The sequence below is a fragment of the Balaenoptera musculus genome, chromosome 4, assembly GCF_009873245.2.
Source record: "Balaenoptera musculus isolate JJ_BM4_2016_0621 chromosome 4, mBalMus1.pri.v3, whole genome shotgun sequence".
NCBI classification, from domain to species: Eukaryota; Metazoa; Chordata; class Mammalia; order Artiodactyla; family Balaenopteridae; genus Balaenoptera; species Balaenoptera musculus.
This window is the reverse complement of record NC_045788.1, coordinates 97,816,432-97,830,138: the sequence shown is the minus strand read 5'-3', so window position 1 is coordinate 97,830,138 and position 13,707 is coordinate 97,816,432.

Below are 13,707 nucleotides of genomic sequence, written 5' to 3'. Positions count from 1 at the left end.
TTTTTTGACCATGCCACACAGTAAAACACAAATTTAACATCACAATTCAAATACACATATTCACATCCTCAAAAACACACACATAAACTGAAATAACAGATTCAGGAAATGGGTACTTACTCTCATTACATATGGTACACGCTGATGATTTGTTTCTCCTCTATTTCATTGTGTCTCCAAATGCTGATAGCAATGCACTATAAATGATTTTATAGCCTACAAATAGGCTGTGATCCCTATTTGAATTTCGGAGAAGTTGTTGAGCCTTAGTGGGTATCAAAATCCAGGTTCCCTGGAAATCAGACCCCAAGGAAAAGCTTTAGTGCTTTGAGAGTTTTTATCTCAGGAAAGCAAGAGTGAGAGGAAAAGGAAGTGAGTCAGGGGAAAAGGAGGAACACATATAAAGTGGTACATTACTGATTTGGCCACAGCTTCATAAGAAAACACAGCTGGTTGCTTGGTCACAAAGGAGGGACATCTCCAGAATATCTGCATAGAAAAGTCCTTTGTAGAGGGTGGAGGAGGAAGGCAAGCTATTAACTGTAAACTCCTTCTCATATATAGTCTCTCATTGGTCAAAATTCACCCCATTTCAACTCCCTTACATTTCTGGATTATGTCGCCCAGTTCATCTGGGCAGAACCTCTTCCAGTAAGGTCAGACCATGTGTTAAGGCAGCTGGGTGGGGTACCTGCCCATGGACCAGATGCCGATGCCCGTATCTCATCCTTGAGGGAGGCTGAGACAACCTGAGATGAAGGGATGGTCATGGTAGCCAGTCTTTAAGACCCTGGAGACGACACAAGTTGTCACTGTTCTTTAGCCAGGAAGTGGGACAAGGCCCAGGAGTCATGTAGAGCTGAGCACACGTGGGAGGCCCCCCAAATCAGGGCCACTGTGTTGGGGAAAACACGGATCTTCGAGTTGGACAGGCCTAGGTTCATACATATTCATCTCCACTTTCCAGCATGTGATATCTCTGTAAGTTGCGTGATCAATGATAATAATATCCTTATAATTTCCTCCAAAAAGGTCTTTCATATCTTTATTATACTTATTCCTAGATAGTTATATTTTTGATGCTACTATAAACGGTACCTTTAAACTTTATTTTTGTTAATTAATGCAATTAACTTTATATATAGCAAACTTGCTAAGTTTTTATTAATGCTAATATTTTACCTGTAGTTTTTAAAATTCTCTATGCAAAGAATCATATCTGCTATTGATAATTTTGTTTACTACTTTTTAATCCCCTAATACCTTTTAATTTTTTTCAACTTTACTTTCTAGAGTCTTCAGTACAACATTGAATAGAATTGTAAAAATAGACACACTTGTCTTATTGCTAATATTGAAGAGAAAACATTGTTTCACCTTTAACTTTGATACCTGCTGTAGGCTTTTTTAAATTATAGTTGCTCTTTGTCAAGTTAACAAACTCCCTTTTATTTCTAGTGTGCTAGGTTTTTTTCATGAATGGATGTTGAGTTCTATCAAACCATTTTTCAGCGTCTATTGACAACAATATTTTTTTTCTTTGATCTGTTAATGTAGAGAATAAAGTTGATTTTTCTACTGCTTTTTAAAATCTTGCATTTCTAAAATAAACACAACTTGGGTATGATGTATTTTTTTTTTAGACATTGCTGGATTGGCTCTGCTAATATTTTGTTTAAGATTATTGTACATATGCTCCTGAATGAGATTCACCTGCAATTTTCCTTTCTTGTTTTGTCCACATCAGGTTTTTGGTATCAAGGTTACACTGGCCTCATAAGATGAGTTGAGAAATATTCCCTCTTTTACTCTACTTTAGAATAGTTTCCGTAAAAATTGAAATTATTTGTTCCTTGAATGTTTGGTTGGACTCCATGGTGAAACCATGTAAGGCCTGGAGTTTTCTCTGTGGGAAGATCTTTATCTGTCAATTTTCTTAATGGTTAGGTGACTTTGCATGTGTTATATTTCTTCTTGAATCAGTTTTGGTAAGCTATATTTTTCTAGGAATTTGTTCACTTCATACAAATTTTCAAATTAACTGGCACGAAGCTGTTCATACTATCTTTTTATTATCTCCTTAATGCTTGCAGTTTTATCCCCTTTTTCATTCCCCATTGTTTAGTTGGGACAGCTCATTTTTTCTTGATTAATCTTGCCAAAGATTTGTCAATTTTATTAGTCTTTCCAAACAACCAAATTTTATTTTTGTTCATCCTTTTTATTCAGTGCTCATTTTCTATTATCTTAATTTTAGCCCAAGTCTTCATTATTTCCTTCCTTCCATATTCTTAGGGTTTACTTTGCTGTTCTTTTCCTATCCTCTGAAGATGAATGTATCACTCATTGACTTCCAATCTTTGTTTCTGTTTTGATATAATCATTAAAACCTAAAATTTCTAATTGCTGTTCTATTTGCATCTCATAAGTTTTGATAGTAGTATTTCACAACCATTCCATTCTAAATATTTTCTACTTTTATTATGATATTTTCTTTGATTCATGATTTTCTTAGAAATATACTTCTTCATTTCTCAATATGTAGAGTGTCTTTGGTTATTGATTTCTAGCTTAACTGCACTGTGTTCAAAGAACAATACAGGACTTTAAAAATTATTGAGACTGCTCTATGGTCAATTTTTTCAAATGGCCCTTGTGTTCTTACACAGAATGCATATTCTGTTGTGGGGACATGTTACTATCCATGCCCATTAGGACATGATTATTAATCATTATTTAAATCTTCACTTTCTTTACTGATTTCTTTTTGCCCCATTGCTAAGTTTCTGAGAGGTACATTAAAACATTTTATAATTGTGGACTCATTTCTCTTTTAGTTCTATGTTTTTGTTTTATTCCTTTTGAGATATATGAAGTACACACAAATTTTAAATTATTATATTTTCCTCATGAATTAAATATTCTATCACTAAGAAGAGATTATCTAACTATGCTTTTTGCTTTAAAGCATATTTTGGCTGATATTAAAATAGCTACAGCATTTTTCTTTTGGCTACACTTGCCTGATACATTTTTCAATCCTCTTCCAATCTAACAATCTTTATATTTTAGCTGAAGCATTTATTTCATTTACATTTTTTGTAATTATTGACTTTCACAATTGTATCTACTATCTTAATTGGTGTTTTCTATTTATTCTGCCTTTTCCATACTCCTATTTCTTCTCATTTCTTGCCCTTTTAAAATTATTTTCCTCACTCTTATTTTCCTTTACTAGTTTTGAAGCTGTATACCCTATTTTTATCCTTATAATTGTCTTCCTATAAATTATAGCATGTATACCATAAAAATCAACATTTTTACCTCCCTCTCAAACAGTACAATTTCTTTTTTTTTTACTTTGTTGCATGTATATTTTAATAGAATTAAAAAATTTTTTTATCCACACCAAAAGTTGAGTGCCAGGCTGGTTTTCTCCTGCTTCAAACAACACAATTTCAACTTCAGTTACTTTCTTCCCAACTGTAGTTCTATTGATTTCCAATATTTTAGGTTTGCCCTTTATTTCAGTATTTCAGTTTTAACCTACTCCTCATTCCCATCTTTATTTAAATTTACCATTATTTTTGCCCATCATTTCTTACTGAAGCTCAGATTTTTTCATCTAGGATCACTTTCATCATTTCTGAAATACATTCTTTGGAAATACATTCTTTAGAAATCAGTTTAGTGATAATATTTTGGAAGTAAACTCAGTTCAGGCTTGCCTGAAAATGTCATTTTGCCTTTGATTTTACAGGATAGTTTTACTGGGTTTAGAATTCCTAATTGGCAATTATTTTTGCTTAGCATACTGAAGATATCACTATACTGGCTTCTGGCTTCTATTACTGCTGTAAGAAACCAGCTGTCAACCATTCCTTTGTAGGTGGCCAGTTTATTCCTTCTGACTACTTTAAAGTTTTTTTTCATTTTTCATGTTCTCTAGTTTCAAGCTAATGCATTTTGGTTAGGATTTCCTTTTTAATATCTGCCTTGGATTCTTTGGGGTTTATGCACCTGAGGATTTATGTCTTTCAATAATTCTGGAAAATTCTCAGCCATCATCTTTTTGGATATTGCTTCCCGTTCTCTTTATTATTTCTTTATGAAACTAAAATTACACGTCTGTGCAATATCTCCTTCTCTCCTTCGTGTCTCTTAATCTTTTTCATATGTTCCCTGTATTTGCCTCTCTGAGTGGAGGGGCAGCATCTACAGTTCATCTTTATGCTGAGGGTAGAGTGCTCTTGTCTCAGCTTTTGGGAGGAGGCTCCTTTATTAGACTCCACACCTGAGTTTTGTTTCCTGTCTCATAACTCAATGAGGAAATGAAGCTGAAGATTACTAGGGCAACAAATGTCCTCAGAGGGACTTCCCTGGTGGCCCAGTGGTTAAGTCTCTGAGCTCCCAATGCAGGGGGCACGGGTTTGATCCCTGGTTGGGGAACTAAGATCCTACGTGCCCTATGGCATGGCCAAAAAATAATAATAATAATAAAAAGTTAAAAAAAAAAAAGTTTATTTTCACCAAGGGGGGAAAACCGCGGTGGGGTGGGGATGGTGGTGTGCTGAATTGGGCGATTGGGATTGACATGTATACACTGATGTGTATAAAATAGATGACTAATAAGAAGCTGCAGTATAAAAAACAAAACAAAACAAAACAAAAACACAAATGTCCTCAGAATTAAAGTGAAATTTAGAGCTAGCTTAGCACTCTGGATCTCTGTCTTCACCTACCAAGATTTTAGCCTGATAATTCCTTTCTTTGTTGCTTACTCATTAATGATTTTAAGTACAGTTACATAGCATTTTTAGTAGTTTTCAATGGGAGGGTTGGACTGCATGCCTGGCCCACCATATTATCAGAAAAAGAAGGTGATATTGTTCATGTAATTATCAGGCATAGACTAGGCATTCAGTAAACAGTTGCTATTATTATTGTTACAGCTTATTCTCCGAGCCTAACCAACATATCTGTTACCTTCTTTCCCTCATGGAATCATCATACATGAAAAGAAATTAGATGTTTTTAAATCAGTAAGGAACTAATTCTTCATTGGTTTTTCTATTAACAGAATGCCAAGGCTAAGCCCTGAATTCGAGTAATTTGAACTAGAAAAGTAAAAAGCCATGGCCATACATATATTCCAAGGTTCTCTACTCATAAGACAGGAAAAGAGAACTAGCTCCCTTTATTTAGGTTTGAAAACAATACTTTAGATCATGCAAAACACAGTTAAGAACTGGAAAAAAAAAAAAAAAACCAGATCAAATTATGCAGCAAAATCTTTTCCAGAAAAAGAAAATGAAAGACCCATTTTTCCACATAAGTCACTAACATCAATTGGTTAATATAAAATAAAATGTTTTTCATTGCTCTGTGGCTGCATCTGATCAAAACTCCAGTGTTTGGTGAGTGTTGCTGCCTCTGTCTGCAGGAATAGGAAAGAGGTTTGACACTATATTTTCAGAACTTCTAAACCAGACAGGGTCACTGCAAGGATACATGAAAGTCATCATAATCCTAAATCACAAAAGTAAATAGGAACATGCCTAAATGCCAATATCTTCTTAGTGTTATCTCTTGCCAAGTTTGTACTGACAAATCAAATTAGAGGGAAAGTGACATTTTTCTACATTTATCTCATTCATAAAATATCAACCACATGATTAGCTTTTGAACTGTCAAGATGATGGCAACATTTAACACTTCTCAAGGGAAGATGTCAAAGAGAGACCCAAGCTGTTACTTAATACTGTTGCCCCTTTTCAGATGTGAAGCAATGGTTCCAAGGACAGCAGTACTTCAAGAATGGCACATCTGTAGAAACAGAATCAATCATGATAGAATAGTTCTTTTATTTGTTTATTTGGTTTTGACCAGATATGTATGGATCAAAGTTACTGAAACCCTAAACTCTCCCAGTTCTGAAATGTGAAATGGTCATTAGCCATCCTATCAAAATTTAAGAGTACTTGGATATTTCCTCACAAGTACAGGAATCATAAGGGACGTGAAGCTTGGGGTCATTTAGGGTGCATCCCCATTCCCAGCCTAGAGATAAGCAGTAAAAGGAAAGGAAGTAAGCCAGTCAGGAGACAGTTTGGAGTTAGTGCAAACTATACAGGACCAGTCATTTGTGGGTTCCCAGAACCAGCCCGGGGAGAGAAACTGATAACTAGGACCAGTGGAGATCAAAGCAATGAGGAGGCAGGCTTCAGACACCTGCCTGGCATAAGGGGGAACTTCACCCTAGAGTATCAAAATGCAAAGGCAGGACCAGGGCACCCTGCACAATCTCAAACAGTTACAGGGGGACAAATATTTGGTAACTGTATGTTGAACACTCATACAAGTCACTAAGGGAAAAGCACTAGTTAAGAATAGTTACATTCAATTTTTGAGAAGCAGATATAAAATAACTTCTGGGTTTGCTGATTTTTGTATCTGCTCCCAGCCTTACAACCTGGAGCATATGTTGATGGTTGGGGCATTTGAACCATGAGCCACATAGACTCATAATTAATCTTATTTCCAGAACCAAAATAGGAGTTACATATTTTAAAGGGAGAAAAAAAAAAAACCCTAAGCATTTAAAGGATTTTTTTCATCTTCACTTATAATATAAATTGAAGGCCAAACCACGAATCAGAAAGTATTCTCTAAAGCATAACTTCCAGCCCACACTTAAGTCTTTAGTTCTTTACTCCCTAGCACTGTGTACTGTTCAGCCAAGGGAATTTTAAAGCTATTCAGTTTAGTAGGACAAATAGGAGTTAGTACCAACTGTGTGCCAGGAAGGTTTCATGAGACAGAGAGATGAATAAGACATGGTCTTAGCCATTGGAGCAAACATTCTTTATACAGAGGCCATTAAGTCTCTGAGAGGAACCTTGTATAATTACTTATTTTTAGTATTTATTTAGTGTTTGTGTCCATGTAGTTCTAGACATTTGGACACAAGGCAAGAGCTCCATAAATGTCACTGAATTAAAAAGTACCACTAATTTGGCTCATGTATTAGTTTTCTAAATAAACACAAACTTAGTGGCTTATAACAATACCCACTTACTATCTCACAGTTCTGTGGGTCAGAAATTCGGGCAAAACATGTCTCAAGGTATTTCTATTCAGGGATCACAAAGCAGAAATCATGGTGTTAGCTGGGCTGGGATCTTATCTGGAAGCTCTGGGGAAGATCCCACTTTGAGGTAGAATTCAGTTCACTGCTGTTGTAGGAATGGGATCCCCATTTCCTTGACACATGGCCTCTTCATCTTCAAGCCAACAATACACCTCAAATCTCTGACTTCCTCTTCTGCTCCAGCCAGAGAAAGATCTCTGCTTTTCAAGGGTTATGTAATTAGATCAGGCTTGACCACATAATCAAGGATAATCTCCTTAGTTTAAGGTCAGCTGATGAGTAAGCTCAATACATCTGCAAAACCCATCATGCCATGTAACATAACATATTCACAGGAGTAACATCAGGGGGACCAAAATTCTGCCTACCACAGTTCATCTGATTGCAAGTGATATAAATCTGCCCCAAGTAGTTTAAGCCAAAAGGAAATGTACTGGCTAACTGGGAAGTTAGGAGTGACGCGGACTTCATCACAGATGGATCCATGCCTGAAGACATTAGACCTCAGACTCCATCTCTCAGCTCTGTACCCTCCTAAGTACTGCTTCATTCTCTCCTACTGCAGGTTGATCTCCTTCAGTACCAATTTTGTATGTTCTCAGATTACTGACCCACAGAAAAAGGGAACTACTCTATTCCGATATCCAATCAAGAGTCCCTCTTTTTGGACTTTGGATGTAAGCAGAGTGTTCCAATAATGGCGAAATCGCTGGTGCTCATTCATTCCAATACCATAATAATTCATTCTTGATACTGAGATCCACTATGTCCTCCAGAGCACTCTGGGTTTTGATCTTTTCTGAGTCTTACCCCCTTGCCCTCCTTTAGTAGATATTGTGGTACCCTAACCAGATCCCCTGTACCAGCCAGTGGATTCATTACCCACCTGCTATGTGTACTGCATCTAGCAGCTTTTACCTGCAACTTTCTCCACAGTGTCGCCCTTAACTGACTGGGACACCTCACTCACAGATATCTGGGAGGTTTCAGTATCCTCTACCCCAAGGCAGCCAATAATGGACTGGTAGGGAGGTACAAAAGTTCAGCCTCCTTGCCTTAAAATACACACTTTCAAAGTAAGAGTAGACTTTACCTGAGACCACATCCTTGCTTAGCTCCTCACCCTTACCTATACTGTTTTCCTTCTTCCTTACAAGTTTTCCTGAAGAGCAAACCCTCCATGAATCATGGGCACCTCAATCTCTATCTCAGGCTCTGCTTTTAGGGAAGCAGATACTAAGATACTTCCTATTAACTCTGCTGATTGCCTAATGCCCCACCCAAAGTCCAATTTTTGCTCACCTCAGCGAGAATTCATTTCTTTTGCTGAAAATCAAGGAACTCCAACTAATATCCTAAGAAGAGATAAAGGGAGGAAAGGTGAGGGCGCTCCATAATGACAACCGCACGAAAGCCACCTGGAGCAGAGAACAAGGCTGTGACGGGAAAAGTGGTTATCTTGAGTGTCTTAAATCCTTGACTAATTTGCATGATCCAGGAAATCAAGAACCATGTTCTAGTAACCTTTATATCCTCCATAGCATGTAGCACAAAGCCTTGCACAAAGCGGATACGTAATAAACGTGAATGGATCAGTCTCACAAAGGCAAATCCCCCCCCCCAAGTGATTACTATCCAGAAGACAAAGTGGAAACAGACAAACTGAAAATGAAGAGAAGTGTTTTTTCTTACATGGATCACATTAATTACAACTAATATTTACATAGTAAATTACAGTTTACAAAGTATGTCCACATTCATCATTTCATTTACTCGTTACGGCGATCGTGCAAGATGAGTTACCAACAGGCCCGCTTTACAGATGAGCCTCAGAGAGGTAGAGACTTACCCAAAATAGTATAGCTAGTAAGCACTGAACAAGAATATCTGATCTAAATTCTCTATTTCTTCTTACACTAAACACAACCTCCCTGGAAAATGGGGTCCCCTCCCCACTTGGCCTCCTATTTATCTAGAAAGGGTGCTGTGCTCAGTGGTTTTGGAACCCAGGGTTAAAGAGAGAGACTGTACTGTGGTGGTGAGGAAGTGTGTTGTGCTCTGCAGTCTGTCTTTTCTTTAGAAAAGGAGATTAATAGCAGCATGAAGGAAAGACAGCAGGGGATGAAGCAGGCCAAGGGTGTAAAAAGTAAGGAAGACCTCATGCCTTTCAGAGCTCTCAGGGTTAAGTTATATTGTTACTCTCCTCTAATTCCTGGCATCTATTGTTTCAGCTGCTGAGCACTTTTGAGTTTCTTCCCCAAGGAAAAAAGCAAGGCCAATCCAATTTCTCTTCAATTACATAGTTTCACTCACATCCTTTAAAATGTAATTAATCAGGGTGGTGTGTGGCCACCTCCCACCCAACCAGGAGCCAAAACTTTCCCTTTAACCATTAGGAAAACATCTTCCACCCAGGGAGAAAGCTCTCCTTGCTTGTTCTCAATGCCAGAAAGCAGAGAGTGAGAACAGGTCATCTGTTTTGAATCCATAGGTATCATCTGGACCCCATGTCTGGTCTTTGAGGTCCAAGAAAACACAGAATTTCATCTAAGTAGCTCTTGAAAAATCCTCTGCAAATCTGTTTGAAATTGTCTGCTGGCTGGAGTTTTCACACTCACACCAATAGTGTCTGATTTTCCATTCTTTCCTTTAATAACGTTTTTCTACGTGAGGCCGCTGATTTCAAACCATTTTATTTTAGGGCTGTTAGGCTTCCTACCAGCTGGAAAAACAGGAAAACACTTCTGTCTGGCACCATGCTTCCCCTGCCCGCCCACCACCCCTACAGGCTCAACAGGAATCATGATCTTGTCCGGCAATGTCCTAAATGTCAGCCAGATGATCCTTACCAGTGAAATCCAAGTACACATCGAAGTCAAAATTATCTGCCCCTATACATTTGTCCTTTGACCAAGAATTTTAAAGCACTCTTCCAAGAATCAAAAGATGAAATCTCCCTCCATAGACAATATTTTTTTGGCCAGTATTGCTACCGCCAAAATGGTCCCAGTCACACATTTGCCTACATTCTGATTTAAAGGTCAGAGAGGGTAAGGGATACGCCCTAAATCATCCACGCATTCAGCAATCAAGGGTTTCTTGTCCACAGTTCTCTCCCTAATGTTCAGGTTGGTTGTTTACAAAGACAATTTTCTTTGAAAGAGCCTGTAAGTTTTTCTTAAATGAAACCAATTATCTTGGTGCCAGATACCAAATAAAGGACTGCTTTACCACCTCTTCTTTTTCATCTTCCCTATTTAAAAGGTTATTATTATTTTTTAACTGAAATAACATGTAGTGCTCATATTTCACAGAGAAAAGGTATAGGGTTGAAGAAAGAGGAACTAAAATCCATTGGAGGTCCCAACAAGAAAGTGGAGACATACTCAAAATAGGATAATTCAGAGCAGGGCTGTATTCCAGAGGCATGATTCACAAATGTGTGGGTTTAGGGGAGTTACAAAGGCGAGTGCAATGACCTGGAGGCAGCTGAGATTTCAGCACCAGTGGGACTGAGGATAAAAGGGAGGAAGCCATATCAGGATTCAGAAGGAGAGAGAGCTGGCTGGAGTCTACCTTGTGAAGAAGAGTGACTTTTGGTAGCAGCACACAGTGTGGTCTCACAGGGAAGGGGCCAAGGGAATACATCCTTGAGCTCACTGTCAACCCCCTCACACAGCTTCCTGCAAGGGCTTTCCTTTGGCCAAAGGCAAAAGAAAGCCTGAGGGCTTGGAGAACCCTCTTGATTGAATCCATACAGGTCAGCCTCTCAGGATCAATAATTTTGCTGGGTTGTGAAGCTTAGAAATTATAACAAGAACCATATATGGCATTCCTGGTATGTACCAGGCACTAGTACTTTATTTCTTCTTATCCCTTTACCACCCTCTACTGTGCGTATTTTATCTCTATCTCACATATGTGAAAACTGAGGCTCAGAGACTTTCAATAACTTGCTCAATGTGGTCACACAGCTAATAAGTATCCCATCCTGATTTTGAACTCCATTCTGTTCTTTTTAGGATGTCCCACTACATATAAAGTGCCCATCATTGTGCTTAGTACACAATGAGTTCAGGCAGGTAATACTGGGTTGACCCAAAAGTTCCTTCAGGTTTTCCAAGTTACGGAAAACCCAAACGAACTTTTGGGTCAACTCAATACTATTAATGATGGTAAGAAAAGAGCTGCTTCTTATTATGCAAAACTATGTGTTATGCTAAGCCCTTTACATACATAATCTCAGTTAATCTTCATAGCCGCCAATAGATCTTATCCAAGAAAAGAAACTTCCCTTGTCACTGAAGAGATATACAAATTTTGACCAAGGACTATGTGGTGACTGTGAGAATCTGCCTCTCGGATTTCCCTGTGTAGGGAATGTAACTGACTAAGAGCTCCAGGGGCCACACTCTAAAATGTCAACCCTGCCTTTGCTCCGAGATCACACTTCCCACCAGCTACTCTCAACGACTGAGTACAAGTAGGATACTAAGTCACACCATTTCCTAGAAGATGGAGAATTCCTTTGATAAGCAACTTTGGCTTCAGGACTCCCCAGTGGCCTCACCAAACTTTTCCTAGAACTGCAATTCAGTCTAACATGTTTCCACCCACCTCCCTCCCTTTCTTCTTTCCTTCCTTCCTCCTTCCTTCCCTCCTTCCTTCTCGTTCTCTCTCTCGTTTGGGGTCAGAACTGCATTATACTCTGATGTCTCTCCCAGCCTTTCCCAGCTTCCTCCCCATTTTTGCTCACAGGCATTTCCTCTAAATTTTTCTTGCAAGTTTAATCCTGCCTTGGTGCCTACATTTTGGCAGACCTGCTTCTTGGAAGACCCTACTAACATGGACCATGACAGTCTCATTGAAATTTGTTTTAAATATAGTATTTTATAGATGATTATTGAGTATCTGTTGAGTATCCTTTACTGAGTTGCTAGAAAGGACAAGAGAAATCAATCAAGCACCTATCCACAAGTAGCTTACAATCTAGCAACACATTTAATATGTACAAAGATAGCTGTCAGCTAGTTACCTGATATGACAGAAGAGATCACACTGGATGGTCAGATTCCATCCTTTTGTGTATTATGCTATTATCAGTGGGAATTCCATGCATGTTCCCTGGCAATTTTTCTTTGAAAATTTGGTTCTAAATCTAATATTAAACTGTGGTTTTTTGAATCCTAAGTGGAAATGGCTTGGCAAGAAGAAAAAAAATGAACGGCTGTCTTTGTCCAACTGTTTAAAAATATGTATTTTCCAAGTATCCCATTCTTTCCACTGTTTTTTTTTTCAACAAAGACCCCACAAAATATGTTTGCACTCAGAAAGTCCTCCTCTCCTCTGAGGCAGATAAAGATTAGCAAAAAAGTCATTGGTCTAAGCATTCTTTGTATTTATATAACAGGCTACTATGTGCATCTCCCCAACCAAAGAAAACAAAAACTTTCCCTGATATTTTCTTATGTAGATATTTGACCAGCATTCTTTTCTTTCCTCATAATGAATTTTGGGGGTGTATGTGATATACACAGAGAGAGAGACACACACACACACACACACACGTACATACACACAGAAAGACAATTCTGGTTATCTTTGTTGTTGGGTATAAAATATATCTTGCACAAGTCAAAGAATTAAGAAATGAAAGACAATTCCAATTTTCTATTGTTTTCTCACTTGAGGGAATTCACAGTCTTTTTGTTTAAAAGAATCCTAAAGTCCTAAAAATAACCACCACCTTTTTAACATGCATGGAGTCTATAGCAACTAATTAATCACTCTGGAGACAGAATGAAGTATCTAGAGATAGATCATTTTAGTAACTTCCAGTTATGCAAAGTTAATTTACTTAGTGATGCAAGTGATTTCTCACCTTTGATATGTTTTTGAAAAACCGAACAAAAACTTTGTCAAACTGCTGGCTGAAATGAAAAGGGAGCCTCCAAAGCTTGATGTATGCCTTCATAACTTCCAGGATACCCATTTGTACTGAAAACAGCCTACAAAATGTAAGCAGGAAGTTAACGAAAAAGTCTCTGCTTTCCTAAGGGTGTCTAAGTTATGTGGCCAGATGTCTTCAGTTATTATACTTGGGGCATCCAGCTGATTCTGAGAATCCCAGCATGACTGTGGACAAGAACTCAATGAAACATGGGTCCTAAGGAGTTATCTCCTCAACTGTGATCACAAGTGATATCTCATCCAGCTTGACCAGAGATCACAGCAGAAGCCTCCCTCAGCTGCCTGGCATTCAGGACACCTATTCAGCTGAAGGGGCAGAATCTTCTCTACCTTCCCTTTCAGACACCCCAAAGAATTACCCTTATTTGAAAATAATTCTTGACAGAAGCAGAAGGAAAATATGGGAGGGTTTAAGACTCAATGAAATGAGGAAAATGCCCATCTCTGGTCAGTTTCATAAACTTCATTAGAGTTCAATAAAAGCCTATTCTTTTTATAGAAACTTGCCTCCCTTCTCCTGGTCTGTAAAATTTCACAGCCTTAACACAGAATTTAGTCTGAATCTGTTTTAAATGAATCTGTTTTAT